Below are 22988 nucleotides of genomic sequence, written 5' to 3' on the forward strand. Positions count from 1 at the left end.
ATAACTCGCTCATAACCTTCGTTTTTCTGATTGTGTACCTGTCTAGATGTTTCATACCTTCCCATTCCTCCTTTATGCTCTGTTCTTTTTAGATTTGTAAAGCTCTTTAAAGAGTCATGACGAGTGTTTTTCCTTTGTGGTAGATTCTTTTGCCTTCTTGTTTTTAACAACTGCCAATTCTTCTGCACTTCTTTTTCCCTCAGAACATTTTCCCCAAAAAATCCAACCCACTAATCCTTGGAATCTGTTGAGTTTCACTGTTCTCATTGCACTGCTCTTTCCAATAGAGAACTCAGACAATTTCTTGATTCCCCTCCCAAATTCCTTTCTACTTTGGAATTCTTACTCACCTTCTCCTATGAGTTAGAATCAAAGTTATGGCACCAGGAACTTCCTCTACCATCTGGACAAATGACTCTGTCCCTGAAACATAGCAAATGCCTTCTGCTCAGCCTGCATTTTCCAAACTTTCTTCAAGCCATAGTTTGGTAATAAAATCTGGCTTTACAACTTTGTCCTTCAGATTTACTTGTTAACTCTAATTAGGCTTGATTTTCCTCTTTATGTACTGGTAACTTGCAGATTCCAGACCCTTTCCATGATGTTCTTTAACTTTTGGGAGAAAGAGGAAATGCTTAAGGCTGGATTTACAAAGAATGAGTCATCTTTCACTTGATGTTCTTACAATTAAGCAGATAAGACAGCCTCAAAGCAAAGAGAGTCAATATTATTGTCATCCCTATTTTGTAAAGGGGACTTGAGACTCTGCTTGTCCAAAGGTCATTCTTGATATCTGTGGAGGATTTGAGAATTACATTAAATCTTAAATCTAGTCCAGTATCTAAGTGACAAGTAGTTTTTTCTTGTATTAACCTAGTTCTAATTCACTTTTTTACAGTTTATCCAATTTTGATAAAATTTTATGAATAGCCTCACATTTAGGGGGTTTTAAGCCTTGATGAGGAATAAATTGCCTTAAGAGTTTCTTTGGAAAGACAGATTATGGGTAGAAAGATAAAAATGTGGGTGTGAGATTTAAGTGAATCAGAAATGATATTTCTGCTTCAAATGTTTATATAGCTGACTTACCTGCCCACAAGATTTATATATATATATATATGTATATATGTATGTATGAATGGATATGCTCAATCTTACATGCTTGAATGGAGCCTGACTTATTTTGAATGTTGGTGGATGTGATAAAACTATTGAACCTATTTTCTAGACCCCATGAAATTAGTCCCTGTAGGGACTCAGCTGTTCATAAGTAATAATGTCCATAATAAACACATGAAGAACTGCCCAGAGGATCAAACCCGACATTTGATTCCCAAGCAGCGCTGAATTTTGCTCATCCAACTACCAAAATGTGGATAATTAAAAAACTAATTTCCCCTGCCAATATTCAGAACTAAACAGCTGCAGAGATGGGAAAGAAGGCCAGAAAAGAAAGGAGAAGAGATGTTCATAATAGCTGGAGACTGGTAGCAGTGGCCAAAACAACAAATCAAAGAAACGTGTCAGTGTTTCTGCTGCTTAAAATGCACTGGGTTTATTCTTCTGTGGTAGAATTTCTGCTGAATATTGTCTGACAAATGTGCCTTTGGCTTGTTTAATTGCATTTTAGTATTTGTCATGCAGTTTGGGAATGGCAGCTATAGGCTAAGACCTTTTTTTTGCCTGGCAACACACCAGCTGAAAGCAAAGGGATGTCTAACAAGGAGGTTAAAATGACACAGGGATAAAATGAGCAGCATGTAGATTCAGACATGCACCTGTAAATTGTCACCCCGCCCTGGATAGCAAGTGTCTCCCAGCCCTTTGCTGAAGGCAGCTGTATAGAACATTGCATTTTACAAGTTAAACATGAGATCCTCAATTTGGAACTGTTAATATCTGTGTTGGAACCAGGTAACAAAGGTAAGAAACTATATTCTTCCTTTCTTCTTTTGCAGGAATGGTCATATTTCCTCTCCAAAGCAAGGTTTCCTCCACGCTGGTTCAGCTGTACCTGGTGAGTAAAAGATCCTTACTCCAGCCTTTTTTTATCCCTCTTCTCCCCTACAGGGAAATGAAGTTCAACTGAAGACTAGAAGGAGAAAAAGAGCTGTAGTTTTATGACAGTTTCATGCTGTGGAAGTTTATATCAGGAAAACTGAAGCTTTGCAAGCATGGCATTTATTCAGGGTTTTTTTTTCATAATTCCCAGGGTGAAATACAGTAAAACATGTAAGCTGAGCAATTAAATTAATGAATAGTGTCACTGTTGTTTTAGTAATTTAATATAAGATGTAGAGGGGGTGATGACTGTGGAATGATTAATTTCTGATGCACCCCCACAAATTAGCATTCCTTGGGCTTGCTTTTGTGTGTGTAATTTTGCACTTCAGCAGAGAATTATAAACTGCAATTGGTTTCAACCAAAAATACAAAGGCTCAGTGGCCTCCTCACTGCATGGCAGAACTGTGCTAAGAAATTTGCTTCCACTTGATGCCTTTGAGAAGACAGATGATCAAGGGCTCAATATTCTCAATGACATTTAAATGATGGATGTAGCAAGAGTGCAGTAGGTCCAGCAAGCCTGCTTAGGTTTCTGCAGTTTGGAGTGGCAGTGCTTAAAGAAATGAGGTTAGACTGAAATGGGCTGGTTGAAGGTCAGGAAAGTTCCCAATATTATAGAATAACATACCTGGATCCTTCACAAGAGGCAGGCTCTGATTAGAGCTTGCTAAAGAGTGGGACCCACCAGCTGTGGGGTTTTTCTCAACCTGAGCCCCCCAGAGTTGTGTGCTGAGTGCTGGATTGCTCTAGAAAATCACACTCTGGACTCCTTTCCTGCAAATAACAGTCCATCTTTTGTGAAATACTTGCAGCTAAACCCTTCTCTCACCATGGGGGAGGGCAGGATGTTAAACTTCTGCCTCCTTTGGCCACTCGCTAGACCAAAGTGCACCAAAAACCGTAATTAGTTATATGAGACACTTTTTCTGGTCTCCCTTTGTGCCTCACACGTAGGGCCACAATCTTCTTGGCTCACTTGCTGTCCCAGGTCCTCCTCCTCCTGCTGCCCTTGGCCACAGGGTCAGGAGGACATCCCAGGGCTTTTGTAGCCTGGTGGCTGAGGGAGTCCAGTGAAGCTGGATGGGTCCCTTTCCACTGGTGAGGGCAATGAATCTCCACTCTCCGTCCTGCAGAGGAGCTACTAAGCTGCTGTGCAATTTGGGCACTGGCACCAGGGGTAGGAACCATCTCCCTAATCTTTGGTGCTTCTGAGCAAGTGTTCACTTAACATTTACAGAGTTTTCAGTGCAATGTATTGGAACTGAATTAGTTTTGAGGGACCAGATTTATCTTGCAAATACTTGGATGTTTAATGTGTGCAGTTCACATCCTGCTGCAGATTAACTGTCACCAGTTCCCACATCAGCTCAGATATATGTCCAACAGTCTCTGCTGTGACTGCAGCATGGATATACTGCACTTTCCAATGGGAAAAACAGTGCTCCCCTCCTCAGCAGGGTTGCAGTACAGTAAGAAACACTGTTAGGTCTGTTAGAACACTATCAAAGAGTGATTAGATGGATCCCAGCATAACATCATATAATATTTAGGAATCTCAGTTCCCAGGAATCTTATCTTGATTCAAACACCAAAGGCTATCCCAGGTCAGGGATGGACTGACCTGGTCAGGTCACATGTGGGTAAGGGGGAGACACTGGAATAAATGCACTGGGATAAAAGCTGTACAACTGCACTCCAGACCTGTTGGCTATAGGGCATAAAACTTGCCCCCATTTTGCCACAGGCTGCATGTCTATTTTCAGATCAGAAATTGAGGAATAATTAAAATGGCATACAGCAGTATTCATAACTTCCTAAGGATGTGTTGAACATATGAGGCTCTCTTGTCTTTGGTTTTTGTAATTTTGGTTTTTGTTCTCTGCCTTTGGAGTATCTGCAGGGTTTTCTTGCATTTGCAGGGAATTTACATTTTAAATTGCTTGTTATGTGCTCTCTTTCCACTGCTCTAATTTCTCAATGTCATTTTGATTATTAGCAATTTTTTTTGTACAAGTCAGGGTACTTTGCTCATTTCTAGCTGCATAGCTTTCATTTTCCCCAAAAATCTATTAACTTTCCAATATGCTTTAGTATCTCTTTCTATAGGCAGATGTTTAATTTTCAGTTGTTCCTTTCACTTGCAGACTAGCTTGTTTTATCTAATTATTTCTCCTTTTAAAACTTTATAATTAGAGGGAAATGGGAAGACACATTCTATCTGAATTTTTCATATTTATGAAGTTTATTTTAATTGACACAGCTCTTCATTGAAAAACACATGGTTCTTTTCCAGCTCTTGCTTTTCTCCAAGGTGAGCTGGAGGGGATGGAGACCATCCCCTGTCGCCAACAGAAGCTGGGCCTCCTACAGGGAGCCCTGCACAGCACCAGCCTCCAGCTCTTTCATCTTCTTTGGCTTCTCTAATTCGAGTTTCTGTGTAATGTTTATTCCTGGCCCCCATTGCTCACAGGCACTTTGATCCTTGCAAAACCTCTCGAGGAAAAAAAAAAATCCACAATACATAGAACACCAGCACAGTCACTGTCTCTGTTTCTTAATGACATTGAAGAGCTTTTCTAAAATTAAACAAGTGTCTTGCACAGTTTAGTTGGTTCTAGGCAAGGCTTCAGAAGATAAGAGTTTGTGTCAGACGCTGTTGGCTTGTAGCCACATGTTTAGTTGATGTTGCCTTCTTGCCTTTCTCTGTCTGCTTGCTTAGAATTTCATTTACATGAAACATGGCACGTGATTTTATGACAAATAACTGCAGGAATTTGAGTGCTGTCTCCCTTTTCCCAAGTAAGCACTAATACAAATTCCAAGGTGTGGGCATTACGGAGGTTGGTGCCTCCTCAGCTGGGTGTGAGTCTCTGTGACTGCTGATGGGGTTCTGATGAAATGCTTGTGGTTGCACCTTTGGGAATGAGTCCTATTTTGGGGAAAATTTCGAGCACAGGCTGAACCAAGTGGACTTTTTCCTTAGTGTTTCAAAATGGGGCTGTTAACGGTGGTCTGGAGGTGTTCACTGTCACACTCAGTGGATTGCACAAACTTAGGCAAAAAAATGCTCTTTCTGTTGGAGAAAGAGAGGCAAGGAAAACATGAAGACACATCAAATCTTTGTTCTGAAAAATTCAGATTTATGCCCCTTAAGAATATAGCTTTTACACTGACTATTTCTCTTCTACTGAATTTAATGGATCTCCCCAGTACGGTTAAAAGAGCACCAAATATTTTATAGCCACAAACAGCAGCTGATTCTATGCACAGGCTTCCATTTGTGGTTGGACCATCACTAATATATATTTGCTATTTATTTGTTGGATTTCAGCAAAAGTCAGTTTGTAGGAATGGCTTTTATTACCTCCAGCAGTTTACAGCTCTATAATTTTTCCTTACATGCTCATTCAATAGAATACCTGTTTCCATTACAAATGAGAAAGAGGCTTATATAAGGGGTTTTGTGCCCTAAATTTCATTTTCAGTGAGTCCTAGAGCTGTAGAGATTGTTAGATACCATAGTTAGATAACAATTCCTGCTTGATTTTCCACTGCCTTTGGGGATACCTGCGTTGTATCCACGATCACTGGTCACTGCCAAGTGAGAAGACAGCTAATACAATATATCACACATGTATATAACTGCCTAGGACACACAGGCATTCTCAAGTTTGGGTTTGTTTCATTGATGAGGTCTCTGCCTTCCTAATTTGAGCTTCTAACTCAAATCCCAGACGATACTGAAGAATTATTTCCCCTATTAACAAGAGAGAGCCCACTAATATCCTTTATAGTGCAGATGTTATCTCTCCTCAGGGCAGCTGCTCAGCAGTGCTGGTGATGCTGCCCCAGATGCAGCTCTCTAGCAACCCCTCCTGTAAAGTCTTGGGCTGAAGCTCTTGGCTAGAACCTCTTTTCATCTGGCTTTTCTTTACTCTGTCACCAGACCATGCATTAAAAGCTGGCTCATTCCCTTTGCCTTCAGGAATGCTGGCAGGGGCGGGTATCACCTGTGAGGTCTGATTTTCATTATTAATTCATCCTAATGTGTGGTTTTGCCCTTTTCCTTTTCTTTTTTTTTTTTTTTTGACTTTCAGGGAGTCTGACAGGACAAGAGAATATGGTCAGTTTGTATAAACAGCCAGAGATTTCATCAGGAAACACACAGAGAAAGAGAAAATAATAAACACAAAGGATTCTCTTACTCTATTAATATGCATGACAGGAGCTGTTTCCTGAGGCATGTCTTTATTTTAATAGAGTAATTTAGAGTATTTTTGAAAACATATGCAATTAGCATTGATTTTTTTTTTTCACCATGACATTACTTAAGGTACCTAAATGAGAGCCTGAGATGCAGTTTTCTTGTATTTGAGACATTAGTGCATCATTTAAACTTCACTTTCTCAGGTGTTTGATGCTTTTTTTCAAGCTCACACAAACATCTTTCTCTCACTGTACCACAGTGGTGATTAATGTATTTTCTGAAAGAGTGAAATTCCTACAAATCCTTTTTATTTCTGCTACTTTTATTGGGTATCAATGCCCCGTTGTGCTGTGCTTTACACAGGTGCACATTTTCAAATTGCTCAGGGTCGGCTTTCATGTGACCAATTAACCAAATTCTCAGAGGTTTGTAAGCAGTTGTGTCTGCAGTTTGGATCTCAGGAAGCTGTTTTTCTCTGGCTACTTTCCAGAACACAACAGCAGACCACAAGGGCACATTCCCCTGGCCTGTCTGATTTGTGTCTCTGTTTTTAATTCAGTGATGTTCCCTCCTGGAGCCACTCTCCGGGGTTTCTCCCCAGCAAAGAGTGCTGGGCTGTGTCTTCTCCCTACAGACCTACAACCCCCATTTCAGATGTAATGCAACCATCTCTGCTTTCCAGATGGTTCTGCAGAAGTGACCCCAAATAACTTTCAGATTGAACAGTGTAGGTCCCACACTGGCAAGATGTGCCAAGAGCATCCTGGTGTGCCATTCCTGTTTCCCAAATGAGAAACTGAGGCACGGAGCTGATGAGCCTTTTTCAAGACCAAAGTAAGTTTGCTGCAGAACTAGAAACTCTAGGAATGTTGTCCAAATTTCTCTGTTCCTATGATTAATTTAATTCCTATAATTTTTGTATTTTTCTTTCATTAAACACTATGAATAAATTATACACTGAATTTATCTTTCCTGTTGTTTTGCTTTTGGGCCCGTGTCGTGGCATTAGGCAGCAGACAGCACTGCAGACTCTGAATTGCCCTGGCAGGTGAGCTGACAGCAATTACAGGAGTTTCCAGAGCTGACTCTTGATTTAAGATCTCCTCCCTTACCCTTCCCTCTGCAGCTGCAGAACGGTGGTTTTTTCCATTTTTCATTCCTATGACATCTCACTGAAGGCAGAGAGGTGACGTTGCAACTAATGCTGCTGTGAGGATTATCTGGAGAGACTGATGGGCCCATCCCTGCTTTCCTGGGTGGAACAAACTTCCAGCACTGCAGGAGAAAAAGTCTCTCAAGTTCTTTGTCAGCCTCATGTTTTCAGCTCTCAAAAGCTCAGGAGAACTGCTGTGGATGATGTGCCCAGGATTTTTCAGATCTGAGCTCTTCCTAACACTCTCTTCTCTCCCTTATTTATGTGAGGTAGAGGCACACGTTATTTCAACCCCAAGAGGAAAAGGCCAACTCTTTTTGACATTTCAAAACCAGATGAAAAGCAGACTAGATAGTTTAAATACTGTATTAAGGCTCTCGCATTAAAGATTATTATGAGTTTATGAATGTCATTGTTTTCACTGGTTTCCTACCTGAAACTTTCAGATGAAAGCCAGAAGATTGTCTTAAAATTAAGACAAAATTGTTGTCTGCTCAAATCTAATCAGTAGAGCCCAACTCATTTGCTCCAAATGCAGTCCAGGCACACCCTAACCATCCAACACACAGACTTTGGGACCCTCATCTGAGGCAATGCAGTTGGCTAGAGATGGATCACTGGGCACTGTCTGGGATGAGGGGAAGCCTGGAAAAAGTGGGGAGCTCCTCAGTCCCATCACTTGATGAATAAAGCAAAGAAAAGCCCAGACATGCCCAAGGACTCCAGGTGGGGAGTGAAGAGTGTGCCTCAACTAAACTGAATTTACTTGTGTTTTCCCTTGTTCTCTGAAGAAATTTCAGTTTAAAAAAAAAGCAGAACAAAACAAATGAGGCAAAGTCAAGGTTTTTAGTTGGTATCAATCTATAAAAAATGTTCATATTCTCTTAAACACAAACATCCAAGTTCTGCCTCTGGTGAGGAGTCGCTCTGACCTCACTCTGCAGTCTGCTCTGGTGAGATAAAAAAGCTTGCAGCAAAGAGTTTGCGTTTTATTTCTTTTTGAACTGAATCAGAACGCTTCCCTTTTGTGGATAGGAGTTCCTGAGACCCCTGGGCTCCTGAGCCCTTGCTCAAGCACTGGAGCTCTCCTCTGTAGAAGTAGACCTGAAGATTTGGCAGTGCCCCATAAAACCAAAATTATGCTAAGTGAGACAAATCTTTTAAAAACATTACAGCAGGTAATTTTTTTTTATTTTGCAGGATATTGGAACTTATCCAATTTAGAAAGTATCTAGAAAATTGAAGAGTTAATTTGCAGTAAAGGTAGGAAAGCTTGGCCATGATGTTTGCAAGGACAATATCCAAATCAGTATCCTTTCTTAATTAAAGGATGCTTGCTGTCAGTGATGCTGATTTTTACAGTATTTTGTGGCACATGAAAACTGTGACATTCAGGCTCAAGTGGCCATTTTGCTGAGAGTTTAAATCCATGACTTTCAGTTCCTGTCCTAATTCATGTCCATGCCACAAGGGACAAGTGTGGGCACTGCTGGGAACACTCACGACTGTAAAGCAGAAAACACATCTGAAGACACAAACATCTTTAGAAAGGAATTTGGACAGCCAGTGCCCATTTATTTTTAATGGGATATAAATCCATGAATTTGTAGATGTCTCTGATAATCTCATTCTTGTTCATCTGGGAAATCTGCCAGCAAGTATGGCTGGAATCCTTCTGCTGGAATTGCTGTCATTGGTTTTCTTTGAAGGGAGAAGGAAGGGGATAGACTTTGCCAAACACCTTCCAAATGGGGCTGACCTAGAGCAGACACCCCCTGGAAAGCTACATTTTCGGGAACCTGTTTGAAGGGAATTGGGCTGTAGAACACAGATTTCTTCTGAAGACTGAACTTGCAAATCATTTAATGTCACCTTGGAGTGATACTTCATACAGTGACATTCATTGCTGCTCTGGCTTTCCCAATGACTCTATAAATTGCTTTTGCAAGCAGGAATTTATTGCATATATGCAATGTAGCTCTCTTATTTTGCCCCTCCATCACCCCCCTCAGCTCCTCCCTAAAGCAGATGTTGCTATAAAGTGATATGTCACTTGATCCTGAACTTTTCTTAATGAGGGTGGTGGCATTTTTAATATTTCTTAGAGGCAAGTGCAGCATCTGCCACTATAATTGTTTCACTAAGTCAATGAAATACATTGTAGCACAAAAAAAAAAATATACAGCTATAGTTTAATAGTTGTTGCTGCCCTTTTTCCACTGCAGAGCTGGATGGTTGTTCTCCAGATCCTACAAAACTCAGTTCTGTGTACTTCTTGTTATTCATGATGAACAAAAAAATCTCACAAATTTGAACAATTCTGCCAGATTAATTTGTCAGGTGACATTTTTACTTTATTTCTTTGTCCTCTTTCAAATTCTCCTCCTTGACCAGCCCTTATGCAGACCCACTGTCCTTAACCCAGATGGACTTTTTATGAGGCACATTTGGGTTTCCCTTCTAGTGTAGCTCCCTTAGAGTGAGATCTGCCATTCTGCTTTATCTGCTGAGATTTTTTTCTTTTTTTCTTTTTCTCTTTCAACAGATTCATAGAAAAGGATTCAGATAAATTCCCCAGGTACTCTCTATTGTCTTTGGGCTTTGGTTTCTTTGGGTTTCTACTGAAGAAGTGAAATTAAATTAAAATGTCTTGCACTTGCTTTCTACTATAGACAAAGGCCAAGTAAGATGTAAGACAGTCCATATTTTCTTTGACCTTGGTCCCATCCTTTCTTCCCCCTTCACATCTTATGTAAATTCTGTACTCTGTGCCAACACTGAATTTCTTTAATTATTCACAACATCAGTATATGGAGTTTATTTTTGCTATCACAGCAGAGCTCCTCAGTAATTTTCCTTATGCTTTTGAAAAATTGAAGTTGCTCATATCAATCACTCTGTGCTCTTACTCAATTAGCTGCTGTAAAAATATTTTTAGTCATCTGTTTTAAAGAACAAAATAATATCTCTGTCTCTGCAGACTCAGATATCCAGTGCTTGTGATTCTGCCATGACCCGCTGAATTGGTCATGGTTCACTAGGTCATGTTTTGAGGAGCTGCAGATGTTTGGACAAGGAGATTTAATTTGATCTGTTACAGTAATTTAGGCCAGCTCTGAACCCATGATCTGGATCCAGACCCAAATTCTGAAAATGCTGCCTTTCCCTCAGCACCAAAGTTATTAAATGATACATGTTTTATATATTTAGAATTGCTGTTTTCTACCTAGTCACAACTGCCCCTACAAAGCACTGATGTCACCACACCTTTTCTGTTATAAAATAACCACAGCCATCAGCATAATTCTCAGGGACGTCCAAAAAACCAATCGCGGCGCAGTATTTCATAACAAGTGTTTAATTCTAAATACTAATTAGCACAAAGGCATCTCTGAAATGAATGTCTGTTGCTAAGCCAACTCTCAGCAGTTGTGCAGTTTAAGCTCTGATTCCAGTAAGCTCAGCAGTAGCCTGAGGGAAAGGCAGGAGCTGTAACTAAAATTGTTTCAGTTTGTGAAGGCTGAAGAGACAAGACTTTGATATATTTGAGAAAAGATAATTGCAATGAACAATGATTTCCAGTTTTGTTTTAGCATACTGGTGAGGCATCCAATCTGTACAACCATCTATATTTTCCCAGATTCAATCAGATTATAAAATGTCTGCAGTCAGAAAGGGCTGTTGGTTATTACATTGTCTCTGGGGAAAGGAGTGTCTGGTAGAAGATTCTTACTTCATTTGGCTGCTGTTGACTCACCCAGCTGATGTTATTTGCATTTACACTAGAATTGAACCTGGCATTGAAACAATGAAATGTTTGTTCATAAAAAAGGACAAAGGCTATGTGGAAAACTTAGCTTTATGACAAGTGAGATAAATATCTGTAAAATGAAATTGTGGCAGGAAACGTAGACTTCTTAGAAAAAAAAAAGAAAAAGACACTGAATTGGATCTTAAATCTTCTAGGCTTAATATTCTGAACAAAACCCCTGAGAATTTATTACTGCATTATTTTGCATATCTCAAACCAGCATTTCAGTGTCCCACAAACAGAGACTTTTCTTGGTATCGAATAGTTTTTTTCTGTTTCTCGGTGACTCAGATTCCTTGTTTACCTCTACATCTCTCCAGCTGTCTCAGGACAGGAGGTTTCATTCCTGAGACTGCAAATATGTTTTCCTGCAAATATCACAGTGGAATTTAGAAAGTGATGTTTACCCATGTCAGCTGAACAAAAGCACTCAGAAATGTCTATCTCGACGTTCAATGAAGTCAGTGGTAAAAAAAATCCCACAAAGTACCTTCTATAAGATATATATAATTTATTTTAGTGATGAATTTATGGATGTCAGAAAGTTTGGATAAACTCAGACATACAATCTATCCAATAGGCAGCTGATCCATGGTAAGTACAGGCCTCAGGAGAGGAAATCACAGAGTGTTTCCCGTGTTAACAAATGAGTGATGTTATCTTTCCTTTTCAATTTCTTCAATTATTTTTATTTACTTTTGACAATCGAATTAATCAAAGAAAATTGCCTCTTATAAATTTGCTTTTTAGCCTGCTATTCACTGATGATATTAAAAAGAAACTAAGCATATTAACTGCAGCATTCAATTTTCAGAATTAAGAGTATTGGTGTGTTGGTTTGGTTTTGATCAAAGCTGTGCTGTAGTGAGGGCCAGGCTGCTGTTTCTCATGTATTCCTTGTACTCTGAGGACTGAAAGTGCTGTGGCAACTTTATAAAGAGGCTTTAGAGTTCTTGTCTATATCCACACATAAAAAAATGTATCAGTGTGTTCTTTTATTCCCCCTTTTCCATGCTAGGCTTGGACAGAACTGCAGAAATTTGACCATCCCTATCCCAGCTCCATCTTTGGAACTCCCCTGCCTGCCTTCTCCTGTGGGCTTTCATACTGTGAGGTTTAATTGTTCCTGATTATTCAGATAACTGTTCAGATAATTCAGGCAGCCTGACAAAAAAAAAACAAAAAACAACAAACCAGCAGTTTGGATTGCTTTCATCTCTCTCTTGAGAGGTCTTAAAGGACTGTTCAGAATAATGGGTCAAATCTCAGAAGATAATTAATGAGGCAGATATTGACCCAGTTCAGAGAAAAACAAACAAACAAACAAAAAAAAGAACCCGAAGAAACCATCCAAAAGAGAACATTTGCCTGTACACCAGTCCTTACACCAACTATTAAATAATCCTTCACCCAGGTTAAATATTAAATTGGTGTCTAGCAAGATCATCAGGAATGGACAGCAGCATCTCCATTTTAGGGGTGTAAAAAAGTCCATACATCTGGAGTGCTTTGGTAGACTGGAGGTATAAAACAGTAAAAAGAGAAAAAAAAATACTGCTTGAAGATTAGTTTCTACATTATATTAAAGAAAAACACCATCAGTATCGTATGTCTCAAATTTTTAATTGGTTAAGAAGTAGTACTGATTTATTGGGGAGTGTGTGGTCTGTGTGTGATGTGTGTAGGCAGGCAGAGAGGGAGAGGTGTTTTTGCAATGTTGCCTGGCAGATATGAAAAATAAACCTTTTAAAAGCCACACAGGGCATAATTTTCATTTAAATAATTGTTTCAGAGACTGGTACTCTGGAGAAGTATCTGTTTCATCCTGCTCTCCATGATCTGATTGTGTGATCATAAATCAGCCTCCCTGTCATCACCTGTTTCCCAGATAACAAGTGCTTAGAAAAAGATCTATCTTTTCCTGGAAATACTTTCATTTAAATGATTCATAGGATCGTGTGTATTATAAGGAAATGTTTACGTGAATTTGTGCACTTCATTTTGATTCACAGACTTTCATTTGGATTCAGAATGAAAATAAATATTGGAAGGAGTCGTGGAGGAGATGTTCCATTTTCTGGCTAGCCCTGGGGTGGCCATCAATTATTCACAGAAACTCTTCAGAACTTTTGGTAAATTTTTCTTACAACACTGCAAATTGGATGGAGATATCTGTAGTAAACAGAAGAGGAAAGCAGATGTTATATGTTGCATGATTTGCCCAGGAATGACACAAGAACGAGCTGCAAACTGAGCAGGCACAGACTGAGGTGACACATGACATGCCCTCAGCTCAGAGATGATGTTTTGTTCTTCAAAGTACCCTGTTATTATCCAGCAAACTCTCTTCTCACTTATTCAAATGGATCCTTGGACTGTGTCTTTTCAAAATGGGGTCAAATATACAGAAAGACACAAATCAAATAGAGAAAAAGAAATATAATTTTTTTTCTCGTAGTCTGACTTGTTTCGTTGTTCTGATAACATCACAGTTCTTCAAATTAAATTGCCACAATGAGCACCCCAAGGGAGATTTAAAGGCATTTAGGCTCTTTACTCCTATTGAGTTAGCCACCTGAATATCCTAAAAAACTGACCCCTCTCTTCAAAAAAGAGCTTTATTAACCTCTAAATGCAACATGTAAATTGCCTCTACAACCTCTTCCTTTTTTACTGTCTGCTTTTGCATAATGTAACAGCAGGGATTTGAGGCTCATGCTGTGCTCTGTTTCTGCTGGGCAGCCCATATATGTACAGAGCAGTGATAAAGCTTTTTCTTTCCTTGTGTGAGACAAGACCATTTAGACAAACCATTTAAACATCAGCTGTCTGTCTTGGGAGGGGAAAAGTCCTTACAGTGTTGAACAACTATCCACTCAGGTTTTTCTTTCCATCCTCTAAAAGCAACTAGGATGTATCAAGGAAAAGATTTGAGAGAAAGAGAGTTAATAGCCATTTTGTCACAAAATCATGTTAAAATTTAATGTTTACCAAGAAAAAAAGGTTTATTTTAACTTCAACAGTTTGAAATAAACTGTGTGCAAGTAAGAGACCCTTTGGTTTTGAGGAGCTTTCTTGTCTCTCAGAACTAATGAATCGCTGCCAATAAAGACTAAAACACAGCAATAAAAAGGCATTTCATATTCTATATCAGGCTATTTCCAAAGTCCACTGAAGTCAGTGGGGAGCTGCTACCCTTCTTCAGTGGGCAGTATTTTACATTTGAGGGGAGAGCATCTAAATGGGACCAACTGAAACCCTCCCCTGCCCCTCCCTTCTTGCTTTACTGAGGCCACTTGAGCTGAACCTCAAACAGTTTTGTCTCCACTGAAGCAGGCTGGAGAGTGATGACGCATGAATTACTTCTGAGAGGTAATTAGTCTGGTTTTAAGTGTTCTCTGCCTATTTGCAAGCATCCTTTTGGTGGATTCTGTCCCCCTCTCCCCATCTTGCACCCAGCTCGTTCTCAGGTGGCAGCTCTTATCTCCAGCACAGTTCTGAGACGCAGTTGTGCTAAGATAAATTAAATCAGTGTATTTTCCACTAATGGTGATTTCAGCTCGAGTGACTGTGTCAGCTGGTACAAAAAATGTAATTACTTGCTTGGGTATCATTTACATCAGCTATCCCATATTTTAGGGAAATGGGAAATAAATGTTCATGGTTAGTCTCCCGTGGTTCCCACTGTATTTTCCTGCAGCACAACCAGGTGAACAGCAGGTGTATTATGCAGAGCAGCCTCTGCCAGAATAAAGCCATAATTGAAATGGACGTTGATGTCACTGAACAATTTATCTTCCTTAAAAGGGTTTTGCTTTACAAAAGAAGCTAATTTAGTCTGGGAAATTAAATTGATGGCCATGTGGGAACATTTGTCTAATTCACTTAGAGTTGTATCATTAGCCATGATTGTTTGATCAATATTTACAAAACAGTGGAATTTACTCAGTTGACAGATGTCAGAGTTCCGCTCCTCATTACTGAAAGTAGATTCTTTGTGGGCAACCTGAAACAACATCCACCTCCTTAGAGACTCAAAATGCTAATATGGTATTAATAATGGATTTTTAAATACGTGATACAGCCCTCCACAGCCTTCCAGGAGGCAGCTAAAACCAGGGAAAACTCTTCCTAAATCCATAATATTAATATGTACCAGAAGTTTTTTACGGAAGTTTTGTACAGAAGTTTTTTATAGCGTTGTGTAAAACGTGGAGGATGCCAAAGCTGCTAAATCTAGCAGCTAAAAAAAAATAAAATTACTTATATTCTCAAGTTATATGTGGATACTGACAAAGAGAGTTCTTCAGGGAAGGAGATTCTCAGCAATTACATGCATACTGTCAGGAATGTCTATTCTCCCTTGTTAGTTGTTCCATATTATCAATCTTGTATCAGGTTCACTCTATCTGTGGAACTGAACCCCTGAGAAATGTATTTTAGATCACTATGAAGAATTTTCTACACATTCATATGTAAGTAATGCAGAAAATACTTTTCTCTGCATCTTCAGGACTTTCATTCATTTCATTAAAGCTTTCCTTCATTCCTATAATTTATATTGTCATGTGTTCAGCTTATGTTCTGTGAATCATGACTATAAATCACTTCAAATGGCTTATCCTATCTCAGTTCAGCATTGTCCTATTTTGGGGAGATTTTTTTTTGTCAAGTGGCGAAAACTATGTCTCTTCCTCACTTCTCAAACTACATTAACTTCACTCCTCTTTTAAGCCCAGTTTTTGGAAGTTCTTTGTAAGATTTGTCACCATCAACACTTTGGAGTCTGGCTGCTGCAAAGAGGTGTGTACACTGTACATTGAGAGTGAATCAAAACCACGCATCTTGTGAAATTCTAAAAAGGAATTTGAAATACTGGCTCCTAAAAATGTCTGTATTTGTGGTGGAATCTGAGCTGCAAAAATCGGTACCTAAATCTGGATTTGGATATGGGAATTCAGAGGAAGGAGCTTTGTTCAGTTCTGTTCCAGACAGGAAAGCTGTCTCTGTCTCTCTTGGTAAAAGTGGGTGTTGTTCCACTGAAGCCTTTAGAACACAGTTGATTTTGGGGCAGGATATTTCTGTTTACCAAACAATATAATAGAAGAGAGAGCCCTGTTTAAACAACATGGATTTATATTTCTGTGAATCCTGACTATTTTCATTGCTTCCATATTTTTTTAACTTTCATGCCTGGGGCTCAGATATCATTGAATTATCCTGGGGATAAAACTGGAGAAGTTTATGGAAAAGATTCATGATTTGCCCTGGCTACCCTATATTTTCATTCTTTATTGATTCTTAGAAATTTTGATGCCTCCTTCCTCTTCTCCCTCCCTGCCCCTTTCTCTTTTAATAATGGATTTTCTTCTAGTAAGCTTTTCTGTGTCTTGGCCTGGTGTGAAAAAAAAAGTGCAATTACATCTTAATGAGAGGCAACACGGGAGTAACTTCCCCCATTTTCTTTTTTCCCCTCACTTGACTTGCCTTCTGCAGTTAAAGTAATATATTTTCCACTCACATAATTTTATGTTCTTCTTAAACCAACATGCATAAATACATAAAATACAAGTAGCTTGGCTGGCCCTCACTGACATTTAAAACCAGAAGCGTGACTACATTAGGTAAAATATGTCTTTCCTTTCGCTGCATTTTTCATTTTATTGCTTTCCTCATATTGTAAATATATTTTTTGACGCATATACTAATTAATTAACCAAATGTTTTGATGCTTTGAGATGCCCAGCTGTCAAAAAGGTAGAGTGCATCCATGCCTCCTGTAAGGAGTCAGAGATTTAGGCAAGGTGCAGGTCTGGTCTGGGGGGACAGATTGTAACCTATTTGAGTCTAAGGTATCATGTCATGAGGGTGATTCTCTGATTCTCTTGGGTAAGAAGCCAGTCCCAGCTAAAATCTAATATTTCATATGCTTTCTCTTAAGTACTGTTTTGGGTTGGTAGGTATGTAAGAATGGAAATGGCTTGTGCAGTCCTATACTGCAACCCCATTTCTTTAGGTTCTTCTCATGAAGAATCAGCTCTAGGATTTCCATTGCCACGTGCTTGAACTTGTGCCTTTGATTAAAACCATCAAATTGGTGCTTTTGAGAAGTGTGATTTCTTTGATTTCCTTCTGTTCTCTTTGGTCCTGGCTTGGCAGCAGGAAAACAGAGTCAAACACGGTGACAGATTTGACAGCTGACCCATTGCTCTCCAAGAAAATGATACCGTGATGGACCTCCTCTAATAAGAATTCAGGAGGTATTAATGTCACTTCCAATCTAACAAATGTTTGACCTTTATTATGGTCTTACAGAAATGATAGCTGCTCATACTCACTCTTCAATTTTAAATGCATGCTGAAAAATGTTTAAATGTGGAAAGCCCACTGATTCAAGGCAAGTTCAAGAAATTGCTTCTGACTTCGGGTGTTTTAATTAATTTATGAATAACAGGATAAGCTGGCTCGTGTTGAAGGTGCCAGTCTTAGGATCTAAAAAAAAAATAAAAATCCATAAAGCTACATATAAGGCTTTCCCTTCTTTAGGAAGCTCTGTTTTATGATTCTGCAGATTTTCATAGGTGTACTTTCATTCCAGATTCTGGGCAGAAAGCCAGAAGTTTAATCCCATTTTATAAGTGATTGGGGCCAAATTCTATTCCCAGAAAATTAAATGAAAGTTCTGTGATGGAGTTCAAAGGAATTGGGAATTGACCTCTATCTAATATCTTTCAGATTAATTTATTAAAACTATTTCACTTTTTCCACTATTGCCCATGCAAATTGGTGCACTGGGTTTCAGACTCGGGCAAAGGGGAAAAGCAGCTAAATAATGATTGAAATTCCAGTTATGTTTTCTTTATACTTTATTCATATTGCTCCTAAAAACAACTCAATGCACAATTTTGTGACATTATAGAAAAATGTTGCAGAAAGGACCATGTGCTGAATAAAAGAAACAGCCTGAGAAACATGATGCCCCGATCTCAATAAATAAACATATAAGATTAGATCCAAACAAACCCCAGAGGACCAGGAGGGAGTTTAAACTCACTCTTCTGTAGAACAGAAAACTACATTCTGCAGTGCAGGATGTTGTAGGAGGAATGTCTAAAGGACGGGGAGAGTTTAATATTAAATAGCAATTTTTATAATACATTGCACGGGTGATTAATCCTCCCCTGTGCAATTCCACCTTGCTTTCCTGGTTAAACTCTCCTCCAGCAAGTTCTTAAGCTTATTAGAACTTGCTGCTTTATTGAGCTTCTGTGATAAAGTGTTTCATGCATTTACCTTTTTGTCTGGAAGCCTCTCCATGGTAATGTATAGTTGGTCTATCCCAGCAGCTTTGCCTGTGACACTCCCTTGAAAACCTCATTGATGCTCGTCGTTCATACTTAGCAGGTAGCAGGTATTTAACAAGTTCCAATTGGATGTGAAAGTATGGATTAAATTAATGCACAATCAATATTGTTAATAATGAATGGTTCCTTTAATGAACAGGCGACACTCGTTCTTTCCGATTGGGATTTTCAAAGTTGTTTTTGAGGGATTAACATATTAAATTTCAGCCAGTGCTTTTAAGATAATGAGGCACCTGCCTTCCCTGTGTACACATAATAAATCCTGCCTGAGTTTTGTCCCTTAGCTTTGCTTGCAAGGAAGAGGGATGGGTTTTTCCAAGCTTTTCTTCGTTGTTTTGGAGAATTGCCAACCTTAAGTCAATTAAATGGTATTAACTGCTTTAGCTGTCTCAGCTTGTCAGTTAAAGAGAAGTAAGAGACCACGTGGTTTAGGAAGAAAGCAGAATTTCAATCACAACATTTTCTAAATAATTCTTTTAGAAAGCCTGGGTCAAGGAATAAAGATTTCAAGCTTCTTTGGGAAAAAGGATGGACTGTGTGACTTGATGGCACTTCCAGGGTTATTTTCCACCATATGTTATTATTATGTTTTATAATATTGTATTTCAGTTTCTACATAAAATACATTAATGTAAATGCAATCGCTTCCACAGTCAAAATCTGGGGAAAAAGCTGACACTGGAGAGTGAACTGATTTCTGAGACAGATGAAAATGCTGTGGGATGGCACTCTCCATCTCTGTTCTTTGACTACAGAGGAGGATTAGTTAGATGAGAAAAATCCACTTCTAATGGCCTTTCATCCTTCAAGTACACCAATAAAGTTTTCAGTCTTGATGGTAATACTTAAGATGGAAATATGCCCAATTGTGGGGCTTATGGAAGAAATTCTGGTGTCTAATTCAATTATTTATTGAAGTTTTTACGGAGGGAGTTATGACTCAACAGCCACAGAGAAACTAAACAACACAGATTAGCAGGTGTTTTAAATTGCAATTTAAAGGGAAGTCAAGGAGAAAAAAAATTAATTTTTGAGAACTGACCCTTTTCATCCCGAGTTTTTTTCCTGGTCTTGACAATATTAGTGTACTAATAGAATATAGTGATGTTATTGTTTTGGTTTCTGTCACTTGGGGCACCAGCTGTGTGTAAAACAGTGCTTTTCTACTTCAGGATTATTCCAGGATTCATCTTAATGATTACATTCCTTAAATCAGAATGTGCTGATTTATGACAGTGCCACATATCATTTAATTGAGTTCATACCATCCTTATTTCCCATCCTGTGTTAATTTACAGCTCAGCTCTCCACTCCTGCAGTGTTTCTGCAGCCTTCGTTCTGAAAGGTTGATTGGGAGGTTTTTTTAGTTTCTCAGCTGTGGGAACATACATATGTTCTGCAAGTTTACATTCAAAGAGGGATTTCTGCTCGAGGATGGGGATTTCTGCTGAAAACCAGAGGGATCTGTGCAAAACTGGTAGAAAGTTGGAGGGTGATGTGGGGAGCCCCTGCTTGAGGAAGCCAGTCTGCATCCGAGACAGCATAACCTTAAACCCTGAGCTCTCATTTCTCAGACTGGCTTTTCCTTCTGTCTCCCCTTTCATCTCCACAGTCACAAAAACCTTTGAAAGACCTTGGCTTTGCTGTAATGTGCAAAGCAGAGCTTTTTGAAAACCTTCTTTTCGTGCAAATGGAACCGCAAGCCAATTAACTTCGCTCCTGCCAAATAATGAGGCTCTTGCTGAAGGCTGAGGGAGGGTCCTGGTCAGGGATGAGACATTATAATTGGGCCCATGGTGAGGAATTGGATGCTCAACTTCCAGCATTTGCTCATGTCCCCACTGAAGTTGGTAGTAGCACTAATATGACTCTTTAATCACCCTTAATTGCTTTGCTGAATCACATTTTTAGGCTCACAGAATAATTGAAGGTAATAAACTTGACCTATTCCAACCTTGGCAAAAGATTTTGGGCACTACACTGGAAAATACATTGAGGAATAAAGGGGAGGTGGGGGGAATGAATTTTGAGGAAGTTTTCTGTCTGTTTTGACTCATCTACCTGTAGCCACAAAAAGGTTCTATTTACACACTCAAGTACTTTTGTGTGAGTTACAACAGTCACAAAACAGGAGATGTTTCATTTTTGTCACCATTCTGAGGGAGTTTATTAAAGCCAGGCTAAAGAGAATCCTGATAGAGCTGGGTTTTGTGAGGAAAATTCGTCTATCAAATTGAAATAAGCAGTAAAATGGCAGAGACATAATTTTTTCAAAACCATGTCTCAACAATCTTATCTTCTTCTTTCAAAATGAAATACTTAGATTGCTGCAAAATAAGATGTATTTCAAACTGAATATACATCTGAATTTTTCAAAGCAAAATTCTAGTAATTCAATAATAAGGAATTCTAATGGGTTTGAATTAAATATTTTTGTTATATTCATGTTCTCTAGAAATAGAACTTTATTGTAAATCTGCCCTTTTTTTTTATTTTTGGAGGGGAGAGCAGTTTCCAGTCAAGGTGCTACTCAAATCTGTAGTGTTTTGCTGTCTCACGACTGTTGGTGGCCATGTATCCATTGATTCTTTGTATACTCTGTTTATAAATCTTGATTTCTGAATCTACTGTGCTGTAACAAAAAGCTCTAAGCTTCCCTGTACAGCTCAATATATATTGTCAGCATAAACAGTCTTCAAAATCATATCAGAAGTGAGAACTCATTTGTCCTTCATTCTTTAAATTAGCCAACTCAGACTACTGAATGCCCTCTGCCTTGATAAAGTTTTCTCAGATGAAAAATCTTTGTATTTCCTTAGGGACATTCAGAATGAAGCAGTTAATGTGGCTGATTACAAATTGGGGGTGACACTTCACAGAGGAATTCCTCTGTCCTCCCATTTTCAAGAGCACGTCCACAAGAGTGTGTGTGTTCACCTATTTGTCTATATATTGAGATATATAGAGAGAAAACTTTTTAAAAGGTGCTTACATCAGCAGAAACCAAATCAGTTAGAACTGAGTTTTGATGCACAGAGTGTGAAACTCAGATTATGTGAAGCATAGATGAGTTCTTCCAGAGTACTGGCAGCTTTCATCTTCCCACATGAACATGAATGCAGGAGTTCCATCTTCCTGAGCCACGTTGCAGTCTTGTGGAAGCTGATTGACATCTGTCAATCCTGCTCACTACTTGAACAGCAGGGAGGCTGCTTTTCTTCCAGCAGAACACGACAGCTGAGTGCTCTTATCTCACAGGGCCCCATGTCCCACGGAGTCTCAGGAGGGAAGAGATACCAAACGTTCTGGTTGCTTATGCATTCAATTCTACGAGAGAGAAGGTCACCTAGTCCCAGTCAGAGATGGAAAACTCAGTTTGCCTGTTATCTGAGAGTTTCTTCCCATTAACCACAAGTCTGCAAGATCACAGTGGGGCAACAGTGTGTTCTATCCAGCCATGATGCAAAAAGTCCAAATTAACATTCATCCACTGAATATGCAGAGCACATGCATGAGTAGCATCCCATTTTATCTCCTGAATGTCACTGGGAGTCCTGATTGATTGATGCTGTTTCATTGAGACTCCTCTCAGGGTTTTCACTCAAGGAAGCTGCTGTGCAAACATCAAGTGAAAGCAGTTGCAGCCACAGTCAGATGGAGGCCCAAGAGTCCTTCTGGGAATCTGGGTCTCCAAATTCTGCGGGCGTTCAGTTCCTGCAGATGTTCATATAGTGATCCCAACTGAACAATAAATGGATGATGACAGGGAGAGAAAAGGCAGGGGTAATTGTATATTTGTTGTGGAGGGAGATTTGAAACAGATCAGTTGGATCGTGAATGCAAAGCAACAGAAAGAGTCTCTGCTACATTTGCCAGCCACACAAAACACTCTGTGACTTTTGTGGGGATGCCAGTTGTCCTTTTAGTCTCGAAATGAGACTGCTTTGTTTAGTCATTCATTGCTTTGCTCAGTGCCTCAGTGCTCAGCAGGAAAAAAAATCTGAATATTTACATGTCAAGCGAGAGGAAATGACCCTTTCAAGTTACATAACTTCAGCACAACTGTGAAGATCATAAATAACAATGTGAATTGCTTTCTCTTTCGTTCATCTAAAAGACTTGTGTGATTTCAGCACTACTCTGAGATATGAAACTTCTCTGTGAAGTTTAGATTGGTAGCCAGAACTGCCTGTAGAAGAAAACTGGGTATATTAAAACATGCCAGGGTAGGGCACAGTCAGATGGGTAAATGATATATCTGAACCATAGTGAGCTGCAAGAGCTTGTTCATTTAACCAGCAAAATTGCATTCACACTAGAAAGATTTCACAGCTTTAATTATGGTTTTGGATTAATTAAAGCAGTAAAGCTTTCTAATGTAGATGAGC

The sequence above is a fragment of the Lepidothrix coronata genome, unplaced genomic scaffold (assembly GCF_001604755.1).
Source record: "Lepidothrix coronata isolate B3197 unplaced genomic scaffold, Lepidothrix_coronata-1.0 Scaffold51, whole genome shotgun sequence".
Taxonomy (NCBI): Eukaryota; Metazoa; Chordata; class Aves; order Passeriformes; family Pipridae; genus Lepidothrix; species Lepidothrix coronata.